Below are 20,724 nucleotides of genomic sequence, written 5' to 3'. Positions count from 1 at the left end.
GAACTATAAAACTTTAATCAAAGAAATCAAAGAAGATGTAAAGAAATGGAAAGATATTCCATGTTCCTGGATTGGGAAAATCAATATTGTAAAAATGGCCATACTACCCAAAGCAATCTACAGATTCAATGCAATCCCTATCAAATTACCCATGACATTGTTCACAGAACTAGAACAAACAATCCAAACATTTATATGGAACAACAAAAGACCCAGAATCGCCAAAGCAATCCTGAGAAACAAAAACCAAGCAGGAGGCATAACTCTCCCAGACTTCAAGAAATACTACAAAGCCACAGTCATAAAAACAGTGTGGTACTGGTACCAAAACAGACAGACAGACCAATGGAACAGAATAGGGAACCTGGAAATAAACCCTGACACCTATGGTCAATTAACCTTTGACAAGGGAGGCAAGAACATAAAATGGGAAAAAGAAAGTCTCTTCAGCAAGCATTGCTGGGAAACCTGGACAGCTGCATGCAAAGCAATGAAACTAGAACACACCCTCACACCATGCACAAAAATAAACTCCAAATGGCTGAAAGACTTAAATATACGACAGAACACCATCAAACTCCTAGACGAAAACATAGGCAAGACACTCTCTGACATCAACATCATGAATATTTTCTCAGGTCAGTCTCCCAAAGCAACAGAAATTAGAGCAAAAATAAACCCATGGGACCTCATCAAACTGGAAAGCTTTTGCACAGCAAAGGAAACCAAAAAGAAAACAAAAAGACAACTTACAGAATGGGAGAAAATAGTTTCAAATGATGCAATCAACAAGGACTTAATCTCTAGAATATGTAAACAACTTATACAACCCAACAGCAAAAAAAACCAATCAATCAATGGAAAAATGGGCAAAAGACCTGAATAGACATTTCTCCAAGGAAGATATACAGATGGCCAGCAAACACATGAAAAAAATGCTCAACATCGCTGATTATAAGAGAAATGCAAATCAAAACTACCGTGAGATACCACCTCACACCAGTCAGAATGGCCATCATTAATAAATCCACAAATAACAAGTGCTGGAGGGGCTGTGGAGAAAAGGGAACCCTCCTGCACTGCTGGTGGGAATGTAAACTGGTACAGCCACTATGGAGAACAGTTTGGAGATACCTTAGAAATCTATACATAGAACTTCCATATGACCCTGCAATCCCACTCTTGGGCATCTATCCGGACAAAACTCTACTTAAAAGAGACACATGCACCCGCATGTTCATAGCAGCACTATTCACAATAGCCAGGACATGGAAACAACCTAAATGTCCATCGACAGAGGATTGGATTTGGAAGATGTGGTATATATACACAATGGAATACTACTCAGCCATAAAAAAGGATGACATAATGCCATTTGCAGCAATATGGATGGAACTATAGAATCTCATCCGGAGTGAAATGAGCCAGAAAGACAAAGGCAAATACCATATGATATCACTTATAACTGGAATCTAATATCCAGCACAAATGAACATCTCCTCAGAAAAGAAAATCATGGACTTGGAGAAGAGACTTGTGGCTGCCTGATGGGAGGGGGAGGGAGTGGGAGGGATCGGGAGCTTGGGCTTATCAGACACAACCTAGAATAGATTTACAAGGAGATCCCTCTGAATAGCATTGAGAACTATGTCTAGATACTCATGTTGCAACAGAAGAAAGGGTGGGGGAAAAACTGTAATTGCAATGTATACATGTAAGGATAACCTGACCCCCTTGCTGTACAGTGGGAAAATAAAAAAAAATAAAAATAAAAAAAAAATAAAATCTTTCCCTTCCCTTGGCAATGGATTTGTCCCAAAATTAATTGATTTGAATATTCTCTCTAAAGCTGTCCCCTATATTTAGGTGCTTCTTGAAAAACTACCACTATATTCTGGCCTTTCTCTTCGCCATTGAGGAGATCAACAAGAACCCCATCTCCTCCCAAACCTGTCCTTGGGTTATGATCTCTACAATGCCTTTGAACGTGACCACAAGAGACAGGATGGCAGAGTAGAAGGACTGGAGCTCACCTTCTCTCATACCAGCAACAAAATTACAACCACTGCTGAAGAGCCTTCAACCAAATAGACTGCAGACCATCAAAAAAGATATCCTACTCCAGAAGACAAAGAAGAGGCCACATCAAAACAGTAGGAGGGGCAATTATGTGATATAACCAACCCCATACCTGCTAGGTGAGAAGCCCACATACTAGAAAGTAACTGTATCACAGAGACTGCATCTACGGGAGTGAAAGTTCTGAGTCCCACATCAAGTCCCCACGCCTGGGGATCTGGCATTGGGAGAAGGAGCCCCTGGAGCATTTTGATTGCAGGCCAGTGGGGCTTGTGCACAGGAGCTCCACAGGACTGGGAGAAATGGAGACCCCATTCTTGAAAGGCTCACACAGGTTTTCATTTGCACTGGGTCCCAGGGCAAAGCAGAGACTCCATAGGAACCTGGGTCAGACATGGCTGAAGTTCTTGGAGGATCTCCTGGGAAAACAGGGGTGACTGTGGCTCATTGTGGAGGAAGGACATTGCAGGCAAAGGTCACAGGCATAACCATCAGTGTGTGTTCCTCTAGAGGTGGCCATTTTGGAAAAATCTGGCCCTACCCATCAGGGCTGAGAAGCCCCAGGCCAAACAATAATCCAGGTGGGATCACAGCCCCACCCATCAGCAAATCGCCTGCCTAATGAGCCCCCAGACATATAGCTCATAATCTCACCCAGAGACAAAGCCCCATCCACCAAAGAGATAAGAATCAGCTCCACCTTCCAATGGGCAGGTACCAACACTTCCCATAAGGAAGCCTACAGCAAGCTCCCATACCAACTTCAGCCACAAAGGGGACAGACATCAGAAGCAAGAGAGCTATATAACTATTGTCTGCAAAAAGGAGACCACACCAAAAATCTATACAAAATGAAAAGGCAGAGAATTATGACTCAGAAAAGGGAGCAAGAAAAAAAACCAGAAAAACAGCTAAGTGACCTGGAGATTATCAACCTCCACAAAAAGACCTTAGACTAAAAATAGCGAAGATCCAAGATCTTAGAAATAAACTGGAGGCAGATTGGTAAGTTACAAGAAACCCTGAGTAAAGAAATACAAGATTTAAGGATTAAGCAAGCAGAGATGCAAATTACAATAACTGAAAAAAATTCATTAGAAGCAACAAACAGCAGAATACAGGAGACAGAAGGATGAATAAGCAAGGTGGAGGACAGACTAGTAGAAATCACTGATGTGGAACAGAAAAGAGAAAAAAAGATTGAAAAGAAATGAATACAGTCTAAGAGAACTTTGGGACAATGTTAAACACACCAACATCCATATCATAGGATTTTTAGAAGGAGAAGAGAGGGAGAAAGGGCCAGAAAAAAATATTTGAAGAGATAATAGCCAAAAACTTTTCCTAACATGGGAAAAGAATCACTCACTCAAATCCAGGAAGCACGATGAGTACCATATAAAATAAACCCAAGGAGGAACAACCTGAGACACATATTAATCAAACTGACCAAAATTAAAGACAGAGAGAAACTACTGATAGCAGCTAGGGAAAAGAAACAAAAAACATGCAAAGGAACCCTGATAAGGTTATCAGCAGATTTTTCAGCAGAAACTCTGCAGGCCAGAAGGGAGTGGTATGATGTACTTAAAGTGATGAAAGGAAAAAACCTCTACCCAGAGGCTCTCATTCAGATTTGAAGGAGAAATCAAAAGCTTTACAGACAAGCAAAATAATTTTGTCATTCTCCAACTGCAGCTGAGAGGCCATTCAAACAGGCAAATCTGTGAGAGCAAGTTGTTTACCATAATGTTGGAGACTGGGAATAGGGGTTTGTATGATGTGATCACAGCCCCCAAGTTGCAGTAATGCACCATGAGATGTCATTCATTCTTTCCAGGTTTAAGAACAGACTAAATTTCACCATTTGAGGAGAAGAACAGGGGATAATCACTTCTTCACTAAACAAGTGTCCTACAATGGTTTTCAATCCTTCAAAGTCCTGTTTGACTTACTTTTGGGAAGATTAAGTAACTTAACTAAGATATGGGAACACAGAGAGGAGGGTAAGGTCCATGGAATCCCATTTTTGTAAAGACAGTGTGAAAAAAAAATGAAAAAAAAAAAAAAAAGGAGTTCCCATTGTGGAGCAGTGGAAATGAATCCAACTATGAACCATGAAGTTGCAGGTTTGAGCCCTGGCCTCGCTCAGTGGGTTGAGGATCTGGCATTGGTGTGAGCTATGGTGTAGGTCACAGACATGGCTCAGATCCTGTGTTACTGTGGCTGTGGCGTAGGCCAGCAGCTGTAGCTCCGATTCAACCCTTAGCCTGAGAATCTCCATATGCTGCAAATGCGGCCCTAAAAAGCAAAAAAAAAAAAAAAAAAAAAAAAAACAGTTTGAAAGTGTCAAAGACTTCATTTACACTTAATTCATAACTCATTGGCATAGTTTCCCTGATCTGTGTGGGATATTTTAGGACACTGGGTGTTATTACCATGGGGAATTGGGGCAAGAGTTTTCTGATGATTAGGTGAGGCATATTTATTTATCCCCTACAGTATATTCAGTAATTCCCCTAAGATTACCATAGATACTTCACTTAAAGTGACTGAGATCCTGGGGATGGGGGAGAATACAGCCAAGTAGTAGAATGTGGAGCTTATCCACTCCCACAAATACATCAAAAACCATCTACATGAAAAAAGAATATATATATATGTATGACTGGATCATTTTGCTGTACAGCAGAAATTGATAGGACATTGTAAATTGACTATAATTTTTGTTTGTTTTGTCTTTTGTCTTTTTAGGGCCACACCTGTGGCATATGGAGGTTCCCAGGCTGGGGTGGAATCAGAGCAACAGGTGCCAGCCTACACTACAGCCACAGCAACTAGGGATCCAAGCCACATCTGTGACCTACACCACAGCTCACAGCAACACCAGATCCTTAATCCACTGAGAGAGGCCAAGGATCGAACCCCCATCTTCACGGATCCTAGTCAGGTTTGTTAACACAGGAACTCCAACCATAATTTTTAAAAAATAAAAATCCATCTACTTGTGGAAAATTATGCACAAAAAATTTACTGAGTGCTGGCAAAAGACCTCAGAATTCTGATAGAGCAGGAAAATCTTCACAAAACCAGACAGGACAAAAGAAGAAAAAAGGAAAAGGGAGAGAAAATATGAAAGGGAAACAGGACAGGATCTGCACCCCTAAAAGGGAGCTGGGAAAGAAGAAAAGCTCCTGCACCCTGAGAAGTTTGTCCACCAGTGAAAGGATCAGCTGGGACAGAAGAGGAACTTCAGAGTCTTGGAGGAGAGCACAGCAATCTGTTTGAAGCAATTAAAATAGAAACAGTCCTGCAAAAACAGTACTACATCCTTGCACTTCCCAGCCCAGGATGACCATCTGCTGGTGCAGGCAGGGGTTGGGAACTAAAACTATGGCTTTGGAGACCAGACTCAGAGAAATGGAGCTGACTGAATGGGTAAAAAATGGGGCTGGCCTGCAGAAACAGCCTAGAGGGACTAGAGACTAGGTCGATAACATTTGAGAGCATAGCCAAGGAAACCTGGATGGGCTTGGAAGCTAGGCAGCATTGTTGGGGGTGCTGGAGAGAAGGGGTAAGATCCACTACAGCCTTCTCTGTGCATGCTTGCACGCTCTTAGGTGGCAAGACACCACCTGTTCCAGCTCTAGGAGCCCTAGCATGAGCTGCCTGGCAAAGGAGGGGTCATGGAAGCTGCTGCCACCCTATCCCTGATCCACTGCAATCCCGTGAACCAGTGTCACCTGCCTCACAGACCCCATCACTAGCGGCCACCTTGCTCCAGGAGAGGTAGCATGATACCATTGCTCCTATCACCTGCTCTGGGTACATGTGAGCCACCATCACACCCAATAACTCCAGGACTGGACACCAGCCACCACATCTACAAACCTACTATTAAGGGGACCATAAAAAAATTTAGACAATATGAGACAACAAATAAATAGCTTTCAGACAAAGCAACAAGATAAAAACACACAAAAACAACTAACTGAAGAGATAGGCAATCTACCTGAAAAAGAATTCAGAGTGATGATAGCAAAGATGACCCAAGATCTTGGAAAATGAATGAAGACACAGATCAAGAAGTTACAAAAAAAAAACTGTTTAACAAAGAACTAGAAGATTTGAAGAACAAACCAAGATGAATAGGATAATACCTGAAATGAAAAATACACTAGAGGAGTTCCCGTCATGGCTAAGTGGAAATGAATCTGACTAGTATCCGTGAGGACTCAGGTTTGATCCCTGGCCTCACTCAGTGGGTCAAGGATCCAGTATTGCCATGAGATTATAGCTGAAAAATTCCGATATCAGAAAGGAAACATTCACTCAAGTTGAGGAAGCACAGAGAATCCCATACAGGATAAATCCAAGGAGAAACACAGTGAGATACATATTAGTTAAACTGATAAAAATTAAATACAAAGAAAAAATATTAAAAGCAACAAGGTAGAAGCAACAATAAACATACAAGGAAACCCTCGTAAGGATAACAGCTGATTTTTCAGCAGGAATTTTGCAAGCTAGAAAGGAGTGGCAAGATATATTTTAGGTGATTAAGAGGGGAAACCTAAAACCAAGAATACTCTACCCTACAAGGCTCTCATTCAGATACAATGGAAAAATCAAAAGCTTTACACACAATCAAGAACTAAAAGAATTATTTCAGCACCACCAAACCAGCTTTACAACAAAGCTAAAGGAGCTTATCTAGGTTGAAAGAAAAAAAAAAAGGCCACAACAAGGAGTTCCTGCTGTGGTGCAGTGGGTTAAGAATCTGACTGCAGGAGTTCCCATTGTGGCTCAGGAGGTTAAGAATCCAACAAGTATCCATGAGGATGTGGGTTTGGTCCCTGGCCTTACTCAGGACCAGGACCCAGTTAAGGATCCAGTGTTGCCACAAATGCACCATAGGTCACAAATGCAGCTTGGATCTGCCATTGCTGTGGCATAGGTCCAGTGGCAGCTCCAATTCAAACCCTAGCCTAGAAACTTCCATGTGCCTCAGGCGCAGCCCTAAAAGAAAAAGAAAAAAAGAAAAACGACTCTGACAGCAGTGGCCCAGGTAGCTACAGAGACATGGGTTCAATCTCCATCCTAGCACAGTGGGTTAATGGATCCTGTGACTCAGATTAGATTCCTGGCCTGGGAACTTCCATATGGGGCTGGGCAGCCAAAAAAAAGAAAAGAAGAAAAGGCCACAACTATAAACAAAAAAATTATGAATAGGGAAGCTCACCAGTAAACACAAACATAGAGTAAAGGTAGGAAACCATCCACACATAATATGGTCTCAAAACCAGCACTTGTAAGAAGAGGAAAGTACAAAAGCAGGATATTGGAAATGCATTTGAAATCAAAAGACCAGCAACTTAAAACAATTTTGCATATATACAGAATGCTATATCAAAACCTAATAGGAATCACTAACCAAAAAAGGACATTAGGGGTTCCCGCAGTGGCTCAGCAGTAACAAACCCAACTAGTATCTATGAGGATGTGGGTTTGATCCCTGGCCTTGCTCAGTGGGTTAAGTGTCCAGCACTGCCACGAGCTGTGGTGTAGGTCACAGACGCAGCTAGGATCCCACATTGCTGTGGCTGTGGCATAGGCTGGAAACTGCAGGTCCAATTCGACCCCTAGCTTGGGAACTTCCATATGCTGTGGGTGTGGCCCTAAAAAAAAAGACCAAAAAAAAAGGACATTAGGTACACAAAGAAGGAAAGAAAGAAATAGAGAGAAGGAGGGAGGGAGGAAGGAAGGGAAATCCCCATACAAAACCAACGATAGTCATCAAATCACAAGAGAAGAGAACAGGAATTCCCATCTTGGCACAGCAGAAACAAACCTAACTAGGAACCATGAGGTTGCAGGTTTGATCCCTGGCTTCACTCAGTGAGTTGAGGATCCAGCATTGCCATGAGCTGTGGTGTAGGTGGCAGATGTGGCTCGGATCTGGTGTTGCTGTGGCTCTGACATAGTCTGGCAAGCAACAGCTCTGATTAGACCCCTAGCCTGGGAACCCCCATATGCCGCTGGTGCAGCCCTAAAAGGACAAAAAGACAAAAAAAGAGAGAGAGACGAGAAAAAAAGAGGAAGCGAGGAAAGAAGTCCAACATAACAAATCCAAAACAATTAAGAAAATGACAATCAGTACACATATATATCAATAATTACTTTGACTGTAAATGGATTAAATCCCCCATCCAAAAGACACAGACCAAATGAATGGATACAAAACCAAGACTCTGATATATGCTGTCTACAAAAGACCCACTTTAGATCTAGGGACACACACAGACCTAAGGGGCTAGAAAAAGATATTCCATACAAACAGAAACCAAAAGTTGGAGCAGCAATACTTATATCAGACAAAATAGACTTTTGGGGGTGGAAAGCCTATAAAATTGGATTGTGATGATCACTATACAACTATAAATGTAATAAATTCATTGAGTAATAAAAAAATTATTTAAAAAGACAAAATAGACTAAAATATATAATGTTACAAGGGACAAGGAAGGAAACCACATGGTGATCAGAGGATAAATTCAGGAGGAAGATATAGCAATTGTAAATATATAGGCACACATAGGAGCGTTACATCATATGGGGCAACTGCTAATGGCCATAAAAGGAGAAATCAACAGTAATACAATAATAGTGGGAGACTTTAACACCCTACTTACATATATGAACAGATCGCCCAGACCAAAACATCAATAAAGAAACACATGCCTTAAATGACACATTAGACCAGACAGACTGGATTGATATTTATAGAATATTCCAACCAAAAGCAGCAGAATATACATTCTTCTCAAGTGTACATGGAACATTCTCCAGGATAGATCACATCTAGGGCCATAAATCAGACCTCAGTAAATTTAAGAAAATTTAAATAACCATGAAGCATTTTTTCCAACCACAATGCTATGAAACTAGAAATCAATCACATGGAAAAAACTGCAAAAAATACAAAAACATGGAGGATAAACAATACGCTACTAAACAACCAATGGATTGCTGAAGAAGTCAAAGAGGAAATCAAAAAATACCTAGAAACAAATGACAATGAAGATATGATGATCCAAAACCTATGGGACACAGCAAAAGCAGTTCTGAAAGGGAAATTTATAGCAATATAAACTTGTCAGGAAAAAAGAAAAATCTCAAACAACCTAACCTAAAGCAACTAGAGAAAGAAGAAAAAACAAAACCCAAACTGAGTTGAAGGAAAGAAATTATAAAGATCACAGCAGAAATAAATGAGATAGGAAAGATCAATGAAATTAAAAACTGGTTCTTTGAAAAGGTAAACAAAACTGATAAATCTTTAACCAGACTCATCAAGAAAAAAAGGGAGAAGGCTCAAATCAATAAAATTAGAAATGAAAAAGGAGAAATTACAACTGACACCACAGAAATACGAAAGATCATAAAAGTGACAACCTTCCAAGACTGAACCAGGAAAAAATAGAAATATAATGGGCCAGTCACAAGTACTGCAATTGAAATGTAATTTTAAAACTTCCCCAAAAAAGGGAGGAAGTTCCCATTGTGGCTCAGCAAGGTTAGGATCCTGACTAGTATCCATGAGGATGTGGGTTCAATGCCTGGCCTTGCTCAGTGGGTTAAGGATCTAGTGTTGCTACAGCTGCAGCATAGATTGCAAATATGGCTCAGATCCCAGGTTGCTACACCTGTGGTGTAGGCCAGTAGCTGCAGCTCCAATTTTACCCCTAGCCTGGGAACTTCCATATGCCACAGATGCAGACCTAAAAAAAAAGAGAAAACTTCCAAAAAACAAAAGTCCAAGACCTAATGGCTTCACAGGTAAATTCTATCAAACATTTAGAGAAGAGTTAACATCTGTCTTTCTGAAACACCTCCAAAAAAATTGCAGAGGAAGGAACACACCCAAGCTCATTCTATGAGGCCACCATCACCCCGATACCAAAACCAGACAAAGATACCACAAAAAAAGAAAACTACAGGCCAATGTCATGTATGAACATTAGCAAACAAAATATTTGCAAACCAAATACAACAATACATTAAAAGAATCTTATATCATGACCAAGTTGGATTTATCCCAGGGATGCAAGATTTTTCAATATAAACAACTCAATCAATGTGATACACCACATCAACAAACTGAAGAATAAAAATCATATGGTCATCTCAATAGATGCAGAAAAAGCATCTAACAAAATTCAACACGTTTATGATAAAAACTCTCCACAAAGTGGGCATAGAGGGAACATACATCAACATAATAAAGGCCATATATGACAAACTGACAGCCAACATCATTCTCAACAGTGACAAGCTGATAAAAATTCCACTAAGATCAGGAAAAAGACAAGGATGCCCACTCTCACTGCTTTCATTCACTATAGTTTTGGAAGTCCCAGTTACAGCAGAGAAGAAAAAGAAATAAAAAAGAATCCAAGTTGGAAAAGAGGTAAAACTGTCACTGTTTGCAGATGACATGATACTATACATAGAAAATCCTAAAGAAGCTACCAGAAAACTACTAGAGCTCATCAATGAACTCAGTAAAGTTGCAGGATACAAAATTAATACACAAGAATCTCTCACATTTCTAGACACTAAAAACAAAAGATCACAAAGAGGAATTAAAAAAACAATCCCAGGGATTTCCTGTCATGGCTTGGTGGAAATGAATCTGACAAGCATCCATGAGGACTCAGGTTTGATCCCTGGCCTCTGTCAATGGGTTAAGGATCCAGTGCTGCCAGTCAGCTGTGGTGCAGGTCGCAGATGTGGCTCAGACCTGTATTGCTGTGGCTGTGGTGTGGGCCGGTAGCTACACCTCTGATTCAACCCCTAGCCTGAGAACCTCCATATGCCATAGGTACGGCCCTAAAAAGTCAAAAAAAAAAAAAAAGATGACTTTACTACCCAAGGCAATCTACTATTAAATTCCCAATGGAATTTTTCACAGAAATAGACAAAAAAATTTTTTTAATTTGTACAGAAACAAAAAAAAGACCCTGAATAGCAAAAGCAATCTTGAGAAAGAAAAACAGAAGACTCCTTGACTTCAGACTATACTACAAAGCTATAGTCACCAAACAGTACAGCATTGGCACAAAAACAGACATATAAATCAGTGGAACAGGAAGGAAAACCCAGAAATAAACCCACACACATATGGACAATTAATCTACAACAAAGGAGGCAAGAACAGACAAATAAGTGATGCTGGGAAAACTAGACAGCCACATGTAAAAGATTGAAATTAGAACTCTAAATTCTCTAAAACTATACACAAAAATAAACTCAAAATTGATTAAAGACCTAAATGTTAGACCAGATACTATAAAACTCCTAGAGGAAAACAGAGTCAGAACAACTTTTCACATAAATCACAGCAGTATCTTGTTTGATCCACATCCTAGAGTAATAAAAATAAAAACAAATTTTAAGTTTTTAATTAAACTTAAAAGATTTTGCACAGCAAAGGAAACCATTAACAAAATGAAAACTCACAGAATGAGAGAAAATCTTTGCAAATGAAGCTTCCAACAAGGGATTAATTCCCAAAATATACAAATATCTCATTCAGCTTCATATAAAAAAAATTTTTTTAAATCATGAGAAAATCTAAACAGATATTTCTAAAGAAGACCAATGGCCCAAAAGTACATGAACAGATGCTCAACGTCGCTAATTATTAGAGAAATGAAAATCAAAACTTCAATGCGTAATCACCTCACACCAGTCACAATGGCCATCACTGAAAAATCTACAATCAATAAATGCTGAAGAGGGTGTGGAGAAAAAGGAACACTACTTCACTGTTCATGGGAATGTAAGCTGATACAAACACTATGGAAAATAGTATGGAGCTTCCTTAAAAATTAAATATAGATTTCCCATCGTGGCACAGGAGAAATGAATCTGACTATGGACCATGAGGTTGTGGGTTCAAGCCCTGGCCTTTCTCAGTGGGTTAAGGATCCAGTATTGCCGTGAGCTGTGGTATAGGTTGCAGATGTGGCTCAGATCTTGCATTGCTGTGGCTATTGTGTAGGCCAGAAGCTGTAGCTCCAATTCAACCCTTAGCCTGGGAAACTCCATATGCCATGGGTGCGGCCTTTAAAAAAAAGAAAAAAAATTAAACATAGAAGTATCATATGACCCAGAAATCCCACTCTTGGGCATCTACCCAGAGAAATCCATAATTTGAAAAGATACATGCACTCCAATGTTCATTGCAGCACTATTTGCAATAGTGAAGACATGGAAGCAACCTAAGTGTCCATCTACAAAGGAATGGATTAAGAAGATGTGGTACATACATACAATGGAATACTACTCAGCCATTAAAAAGGACAAAATAATGCCATTTGCAGCAATATGAATGGACCTAGAGATTATCATACCAAGTAAGTCATAGAAAGACAAATACCATATGATATCACTTATATATGGAATCTAGTAGAAACTATACAATAGAACTTATAAAACAGCAACAGACTCAAAGATTTCAAAACCAAACTATGTTTACCAAAGGGGAAATGCGAGGGTAGGTAAATCAGGGGGTTGGGATTGATATATTCATACTACTATGTTTAAAATAGATGGGTAACAAGGACCTACTTATAGCACAGGGAAATTCACTCAATACTGTATAATAACCTATATGGGAAGAGAATCTGAAAAGGAATGGAAATATGGATATGTGTAACTGATTTATTTTGTTGTATGCCGGAAATCAACACAACTTTGTAAGTCAACTATATTCCAATAAAACTTTTTTTAATTTACAGGGATCCCCACGTGACTGTAATTTGAGACCTAGTGTTGATTAACTGCTTGAAGGTTTGTGAATTAGTGACCTACACTAGATGGCAAAATTAATTCAGAACCTATGCTGCAGAGGTTCAAAAGCCAAGCGGCATCCTTTTAACATTTTTTGTGGCATAAATTCTCTTAGTATATGTTGAATTGCCAATTGGTCAAACTGTCAGTATTTTTTTCCTTCGCTTCCTCCCTCCCTTCCTCCCCTATATTTCCATCACTGGATATACTTCAAGGGAAGAGATGTCTCTTCAGGGTGAGTGTCCTCTCCACCCTGGTGTTTTTAAATGTTTCCTCCAGAGAGCCTCAGAGCAGTACCATTAGGGTCAGGGTCTCCCCCATGACAACTGGTTGCTTCATTGGGTTTAAGGCCCAGGACTTCATTCAGGTTTAAATTAATACCTTTGCTGGCCACAGGGGTGCCAAGTGTTGTCACCTACAGCCCTGAGGGTAGGATCTTTGCCACTATAGAGGCAGGAGCAGCAGCAGAGTTACCCAAGGGTCCTGGTGAGCCATCTGGTATTAGGAGGATGAACTCAACTGCTATCTACTAGCTACCTTCCCCCTCTTTCTCTTTTTAAATGACAGCTATTTCAGCAGTGACCACCCAATGGGTCCACCTTCTGCACAGTGTACAGTTCCTCTCTCCCACCCCCTAGGATTTGTCAGGGCCAACCCAGCCTCCATAACAGTTTCTAACATTCAGATAAATCCCAGAAAAGACATCAACCCAGAACTACTTTAAAAGCCCTCATCCCATATTCCTGCTCCCAAAGGCTTTAAGAATTCTCAAAACTGGCTAACCATAGAACTGAGGCATGGTAAGGTCAACAATGCAACAAAGGATAGCACAGCTCATAGGACGAGCTCCCCAGTCCCCAGCAGCCCACAGCACCAGCCACCATCAAACAGCAAAGCATGTCAGCAAGTCAGAGCAGAAGACAGATCTACGGGTGGTGGTTATGTGTGGTACTGCTGCCCATGGTGGCAACTGTTGTGGTCACCTGCAGAGGTGGGGTATCCTTATTGAGACTGATGCTGGTATGCATATGCACATGAATGCACGCGCGCGCGCACACACACACACACACACACACACACACACATCAAGAGGGTAGGAAAAGTCTTACAACCCACACAATTGAGGACTCAGAAAAGGGCACAGCTAGTCTCACAAGAGCTCAGAAATGGCTTCAGAAAGCAAGGAAAGGGAGTTCCCATCGTGGCTCAATGGTTAGCAAACGCAACTAGCATCCATAAGGATGTGGGTTTTATCCCTGGCCTCACTCAGTGGATTAAGGATCTGGTGTTGCTGTGAGCTGTGGTATAGGTCGCAGACACGGCTCATATCCTGAGTTGCTGTGGCTCTGGTGTAGGCCAGAGGCTACAGTTCCAATTGGACCCCTAGTCTGGGAACCTCCATATGCCATGGGTGTGGCTCTAAAAGACAGAAAGACAGAAAGGAAGGAAGGAAGGAAAGGAGCCTGGCCTGGGTTTTCACTGTGGTGGGAGGTAAGGCAGGGGCTTGTGCAGCTGGCATCTCCTGCTCTAGAGAAGAGATCCCCCACCAAGCTTCCTAATTGGCTTATCCAAGTGGGGGCACCAGGGAAAGAGGGTGGGGTGAGGCATAAGCTGTGACAAAACATCCAAAAATGTGGAGTACAGCTGCTCATTATAAGAACAAATGTGGGTAAAAAGAAAAATAAGCATTCTGGAGTTCCCGTCTTGGTGCAGCAGAAACAAATCTGACTAGGAACCATGAGGCTGCAAGTTTGATCCCTGGCCTCACTCAATGGTTTAAGGATCCATTGTTGCCGTGAACTGTGGTATGGGTCAGACACAGCTCTGATCTGGCATTGCTGTGGCTCTGGCGCAGGCCAGCAGTAACAACTCCGATTAGACCCCTAGCCTGAGAACCTCCAAATGCCACAGGTGTGGCCCTAAAAAGACAAAAGACAAAAATACATAAATAAATAAGTATCCACGATTGCTCATTTTTATACAAAGAAACACTAACAAAAAGCCCAAGAAATTATCAACACAGGTATTGAGATGGCTGGAGCAAATGCACTGGAGGGGACCAGGGTATGCCAGCCAGGAGTTTTCTAGATCAGATTCTTTTCTTACATATTTTTTAACTTTCACATACATGATTTATGTAAACAAAGTATGTAATTTATTACCTAATTTACTATCTCATAGGATGTATATTTCATTAACCCACTTTTGCTTTTTTTTTTTGGCTGTGCCCACAGCATGTGGAAGTTCCCAGACCAGGGATCGAACTCTGAGCCACAGCATTGACAATACTGGTGTGGTGACCCACTACACCACAGAAGAACAACCTATGTCTGCCTTCTAAAATTCATTAATTTTAACTTTTCTTCATAGGAAACCATTCTAATATATCCTTTAAACATTAATGGCTGTAGGGAGTTCTCTGATGACCTAGAGGTTAAGGATTTGGCATTTTCACTGCTGTGGCACAGATTAGATCCCTAGCGGGGGAACTTCCACTACCATAGGCATGACCGAAAAAAAAAAAATTCATGATTATAAAAGTTTAAGTCATAAAAAATGAAAAATTTCAAATCACTTCCCAACTAAAATAGCAAAAGTCATCAGAGTTTATCCTTATATATCAAACTAAGGAGTATTGAGGGGAATAGGTCACATATTATAATGCAATAGAAGTTTGCATTATATTATTAATTCCATAAATATAGTCGAGTTTTCAAAGATTTATATAAACTTTGAGTATTTTTCTTTCCATCAATTAAAACAAGAATTCAAAAGATACATGCACCCATATGTTTGTTGCAGCACTATTCACAATAGCCAAGACATGGAAACAACCTAACTGTCCATCTACAAAGGAATGGATCAAGAAGATGTAGTACACACAACGGAATACTACTCAGCCTTAAAAAAAGAATGAAATAATGCCATTTGCAGCAACATGGATGCAACTAGAGATTCTCATACTAAATGAAATAAGTCAGAAAGAGAAAGACAAATTACCATATGATATCACTTGTATGTGGAGTCTAAAATATGGCACAAATGAACCTATCTACAAAACAGAGACAGACTCACAGACACGGAGAACAGACTTGTGGTTGCCAAGGGGGAAGGAGGAGGGAGTGGGATGGATGGGGAGTTTGGGGTTGGTAAAAGCAAACTATTGCCTTTAGAATAAGTAAACAATGAGCTCCTTCTGTATAGCACAGGGAACTATGTCCATTCTCTTGGGATAGACCATGATAGACGATAGTATAAGAAAGGGGATGTATATTTATGTATGACTGGGTTACTTTGCTGTACCACAGAAATTGGCACAACATTGTAAATCAACTATACTTTAATAAAAAAAATTTTAATGGGAATTCATGTGCCTTGGCAGTAGGATAGCCTTTTAAATATCAAAATTCTCAGGGACATACACACAGAAAAACTGATTTTTTTGTGTGTCTGTGGCCACATCCGCCATAGGAATCGAACCCCTGCCACAGCAGCAACTCAAGCCACAGCAGTGACAATGCCAGGTCCTTAACCTGCTTAGCTACAAGGGAACTCTGAAAAACTTATTTTAACATTGACGCTGTACCTAAAAATTTAAATCGACCTCACATTTTGAGGTCCTCTGCCCTAAAAGGAATATTGTCTCCACAATTCTCTTGTCTAACTCACATTGTATCTCTCAATCAATGTACATTCTTAAAGCCCAAGAAATCAAAAATCTTATACACTCACACAGGAAATAAAATTATAAACTGCTAAAGGAAATTAGAGTTACAGGACCCCAATAATCATCAGACAAAGGAATCAAGGGAAAGAATCACAAATATTGAAGCAGCCTTCATCCCACAGTTCAGAAGGAAAAGCAGAATTTTTTTCTTTTTAGGGCTGCATCTGTGGCATATGGAAGATCCCAGGCTAGGGGTCAAATTACAGCTGCAGCCGCTGGCCTACACTACAGCCATGGCAATACAGGATTGGAGCCACATCAGCGGCCTACGCTAAAGCTTGCAGCAACACTGGATCCTTAACGCACCGAGTGAGACCAAGGATCGAACCTGAATCCTCATGGATACTAGTCAGGTTCTAAACCTGCTGAGCCACAACAGGACCTTCAAAAAGCAATATTTTAAAGGTGAAACACTTTCCCAAGCTTCAGGCTCCAGATTCTCCTGGTTGAGAGAGAACCCCTGGAGAGGCTCAGTCCCTGGTGAAGGAGGGCAGGGCACCTGGCAGCCACAGAAATGAATTCTGGGAGCGCCCCACATCCTCCTCTCCCCAGAGAATAATAGAAACACTTTCTCCCCCAGGCTTCCATTCTCACAATGAGGAAACTCTCACCCAGATTCAACTAAAAGTTCTGCCCCAAAGAACTCCCAAATTCACAGACCCATTGTCAGAAGACAGAATGTGTGATCTTCCCAGAGTTTCCCAATGTGCACAAATTACACTGAGTGCACCTACACTGTGGATGCAAAACTCAAGCTACATCTGGAAATGGGCACAAAGGTACCATGGTTATAGCCTCCAAAAGGGCATCCCTCCACAATCCCCACTGCAGGAGCATCTCTAGCTTTCCAGGGTGGTAGCTTCTCTCAGTAGCAAGGGCTCCTTCTCAGGTGGGTAGGAGCAGGTAAGCACCTGCAGGGAGAGACTTTCAGGAAGAACCTACTGGCTTTCAAGTTCCCTTTGCAGCCTCTAGGTGGGAGCTTAGCTTGGAGACACTGACCTCAGTCTCTGACCCCAGTCAAGTTGCTCTAGGCAGGCATTGATATTTTTAAAATGACAAACCCAGTGCTTGAAGACTCCAGTAAAATCACTCCAACCCAGTGTTTATGTGTAAAGGAAGGAAGAAGATTGTAAGGCACTTTTCTAGTTGTAACAAGAAACCTCACAAATACCTATTCCCTTCAGAAAATCAATATGAGAATTAATTATTATTTCCATGGCAAGAAATTGCTTAGAAAACAATCCCATTTGAACACAAGTCTAGGAGTTCCCATCGTGCCTCAGTGATTAACTAATCCGACTAGGAACCATGAGGTTGTGAGTTCGATCCCTGGCCTCGCTCAGTGGGTTAAGGATTCGGTGTTGCTGTGAGCTGTGATGTAGGTTGCAGACACAGCTCAGATCCTGCATTGCTGTGGCTGTGGTGTAGGCCAGTGGCTACAGCTCCGATTTGACCCCTAGCCTGGGAACCTCCATATGCCAAGGGAGCAGCCCTAGAAAAGGCAAAAAGACAAAAAAAAAAGAATATGAACACAAGTCTAAGCCCTGACATTCCACCTGAAACAACCCAAAAGAAAAGGACTATAACTGAGCAGGAATCCATGGGGTCTTCCTGGAACCAAGCCCTCCATGTCCTCCTCCTGTCTCTTATCTGTAGAGAAACTTTAGCCTCCTAGGCCTTCTCAAATTCCAAAGAGTAAATTTAATCAGAGAAGTGAGAAAATGCAGAAAGAAAACAGTCAAGTAAAACAAAATAATAAAATCAAAGACCTATTCCTCCTCAGACTATATATTCTGAGCCATGTCCTTTGAGCTATTTTACTTAAACCCCCACCAGGTGGAAGAAGTTAACTGTATGCTGCCCAAAAGCAAGTAGACCCCAGACGGGTTGGAACCAGCAGGTTGATAACGCTGACTCCTGATGACCCCACCACCAACCAATCAGACGAATGTCCACCAGCTGATCATGCACCCTACAGCCCCTCTCCCTAACTCTGTCTTGAAAAACCTTTCCATGAGAACCACTAAGAAGTTTGGGCCTTTTGAGCACTGGCTACCTAGACTCCTTGCTTGGCAGCCTGCAGTAAACGCTGCACTTTCCTTCATCGCAACCCGATGTCAATAGATTGGCTTTACTACACACACATGAGAAAGCAGAGCTAAGTTTGGTTTGGTAATAAGACCTCAGAGTAGCTACACATGCTTCCAGGAGAATAAAAATGGGAAATAATTTTTAGCAAATGAAATGTAATAATACTGAAATACATTCTTTCATTTTTCTGAAACTCACTCCCTTCTTGCTTCATTGGAAATATTGTATACTGTTTTCAAGATCTATTAATATATTTTATACTGAAAAAATGAGACTCTAATAAACTTTTCAAGGTGACAGACTCAGGGAGGGACAGCGCTGATAGGTGAGAACACCCAGGAAAGTTTCCTAAGAGGTACCTCTGCCCAAAAGATGCATCTGTCCAGGGAAGATCCAGGGGGAAAGGCCCAAAGATTTCATAAGACCCAATTCCAGGTGCTTATTCTCTGCTTTTCTCTCATGTAAAATATCCACTAACAAAAGATATGTCTTTTTAAATGAGCTGTCCATTGACTGTGGGGAAAGGATAAACAATTAAAATATTGGGTGTTTGAAATGCATCATGGCGGGCGAACAGCTGCTCATGAGGCTGTGAATTGGAGAGGGCAAGCTGGCTTTAGGAAGGCAGGAGGGATCTGAAATTTAGGAATTTAATGTCAGTCCTAGGAAGAGCTAGGCTAGGGGGACAGCGTCATGGATTTGAGGCCCTGCTTCCTAAAATTTGGATAAACCCAAAAAACAACGGGTGCCGTCTAGGTAGAAAATAGGGCCCGGAGATCCCACAGACCACAGCTCCTCCCACGCAGGAATCCCAAAAACCAAGCCACGACGGTCCCCTGATAACCCTCCACAAAATCAGGGATACGCGAGACTGCGGGCACAGAGCTACCCAAAGAGGCTCCAAGACTGAAGTCTCGGAGCGCAGTGATGGGACAGGACGCCTGGGGTCCGACTGCCCACCCTACCCCCACCCACGAACCAGAGGGAGACTGAGGGCAGAGCGGCGCCGAGACCCACCAAGGTCAGCAGACTCCCGAGCTGGCCACAGGGAGGCCCACGTCCAGCCACCGCGGGTTCCAACTTAACCCCTCCTCCCAGCCCTGGAACGCTTGGGCCCACACACTCACCGTTCTCCGGCTTCTGAGATCCCCTGGCGTCCTCCCTTTGACTCCCGAGACGGGTGCAAGTTAAGGCACAAAAGACGCTGCAACGGAGACACGTGTGGCGATTAAGCTCAATTGAGATGCAACCCTAGAGCATCCACAAGGCGAGGCAAGATCCAAGCCTTGCAGAGCGTCGCTCCACCCACCTGCTCTTGCAGCGCGGACCTTTCAGGAGACCCGCTCTCCCCACTACCAACGCCCAGGCTCAGAGTAAGAGCAGGCGGAGGTCATGTAGCCAAGCAGAACCTGTTTCTGCCCTGGCCCTCCCAGGATCTTTGCGTTTAACCAGATCCTGTTCTAGACCTGAATGGGACACAGGTGTGTGCAGGGAACTCAAGGTTGTCTCCAGATGGACCGATCCCTTGAGGAGCAAGTCCAGAGCAAATGGGTTGCCCGGGGCCAGGCCAGACTGGAACAAAAAAGGTCTGTTGTCCTCCGGAGATCAGGCCCTTGACCTAAGGCTGCGATGTGACCCGGTTTACAAACACAGACACGTAAAGTCCCCTCACCAATTGTAATAGAGTCAGGCTCCATTTTCATCTTTGACTGTGGACTGCGTTGATTCTTCCCATACTCATCCTTTCCCCACCCCCATGTATTTGGTACTTTATAAAGAATCCCAGGAGTTCCTGGTGTGGCTCAGCAGTAACGAACCCAACTAGTATCCATGAGGAAGCGGGTTCGATCCCTGGCTTCGCTCAGTAGGTTAAGGATCTGGCATTGCGGTGGGCTGTGTTGTAGGTCTCAGAAGCTGTTTAGATCCCAAATTGCTGTGGTTGTGGCGTAGGCTGTCAGCTACAGCTCAGA

At 42.0% G+C, this 20,724-nt stretch overlaps 1 long non-coding RNA gene across 1 annotated transcript in view; it reads right to left on the bottom strand.

Annotated features, from left to right (window-relative positions):
• Positions 1-20,182, bottom strand: part of LOC110259347 — a 99,873-nt gene extending 79,691 nt beyond the window's left edge. The window contains exons 1-2 of the long non-coding RNA XR_002341664.1: positions 20,064-20,182; positions 19,882-19,958 (exon numbers count right to left, since the gene is read on the bottom strand). This is a non-coding gene — a long non-coding RNA (uncharacterized LOC110259347). The remainder of the gene's footprint in view (positions 1-19,881; positions 19,959-20,063) is intronic.

This window comes from Sus scrofa, chromosome 2 (assembly GCF_000003025.6).
Source record: "Sus scrofa isolate TJ Tabasco breed Duroc chromosome 2, Sscrofa11.1, whole genome shotgun sequence".
In the NCBI taxonomy this organism is placed as follows: domain Eukaryota; kingdom Metazoa; phylum Chordata; class Mammalia; order Artiodactyla; family Suidae; genus Sus; species Sus scrofa.
The sequence above is the reverse complement of the archived record's forward strand: the minus strand, read 5'-3'. Positions and strand labels throughout refer to the sequence as shown.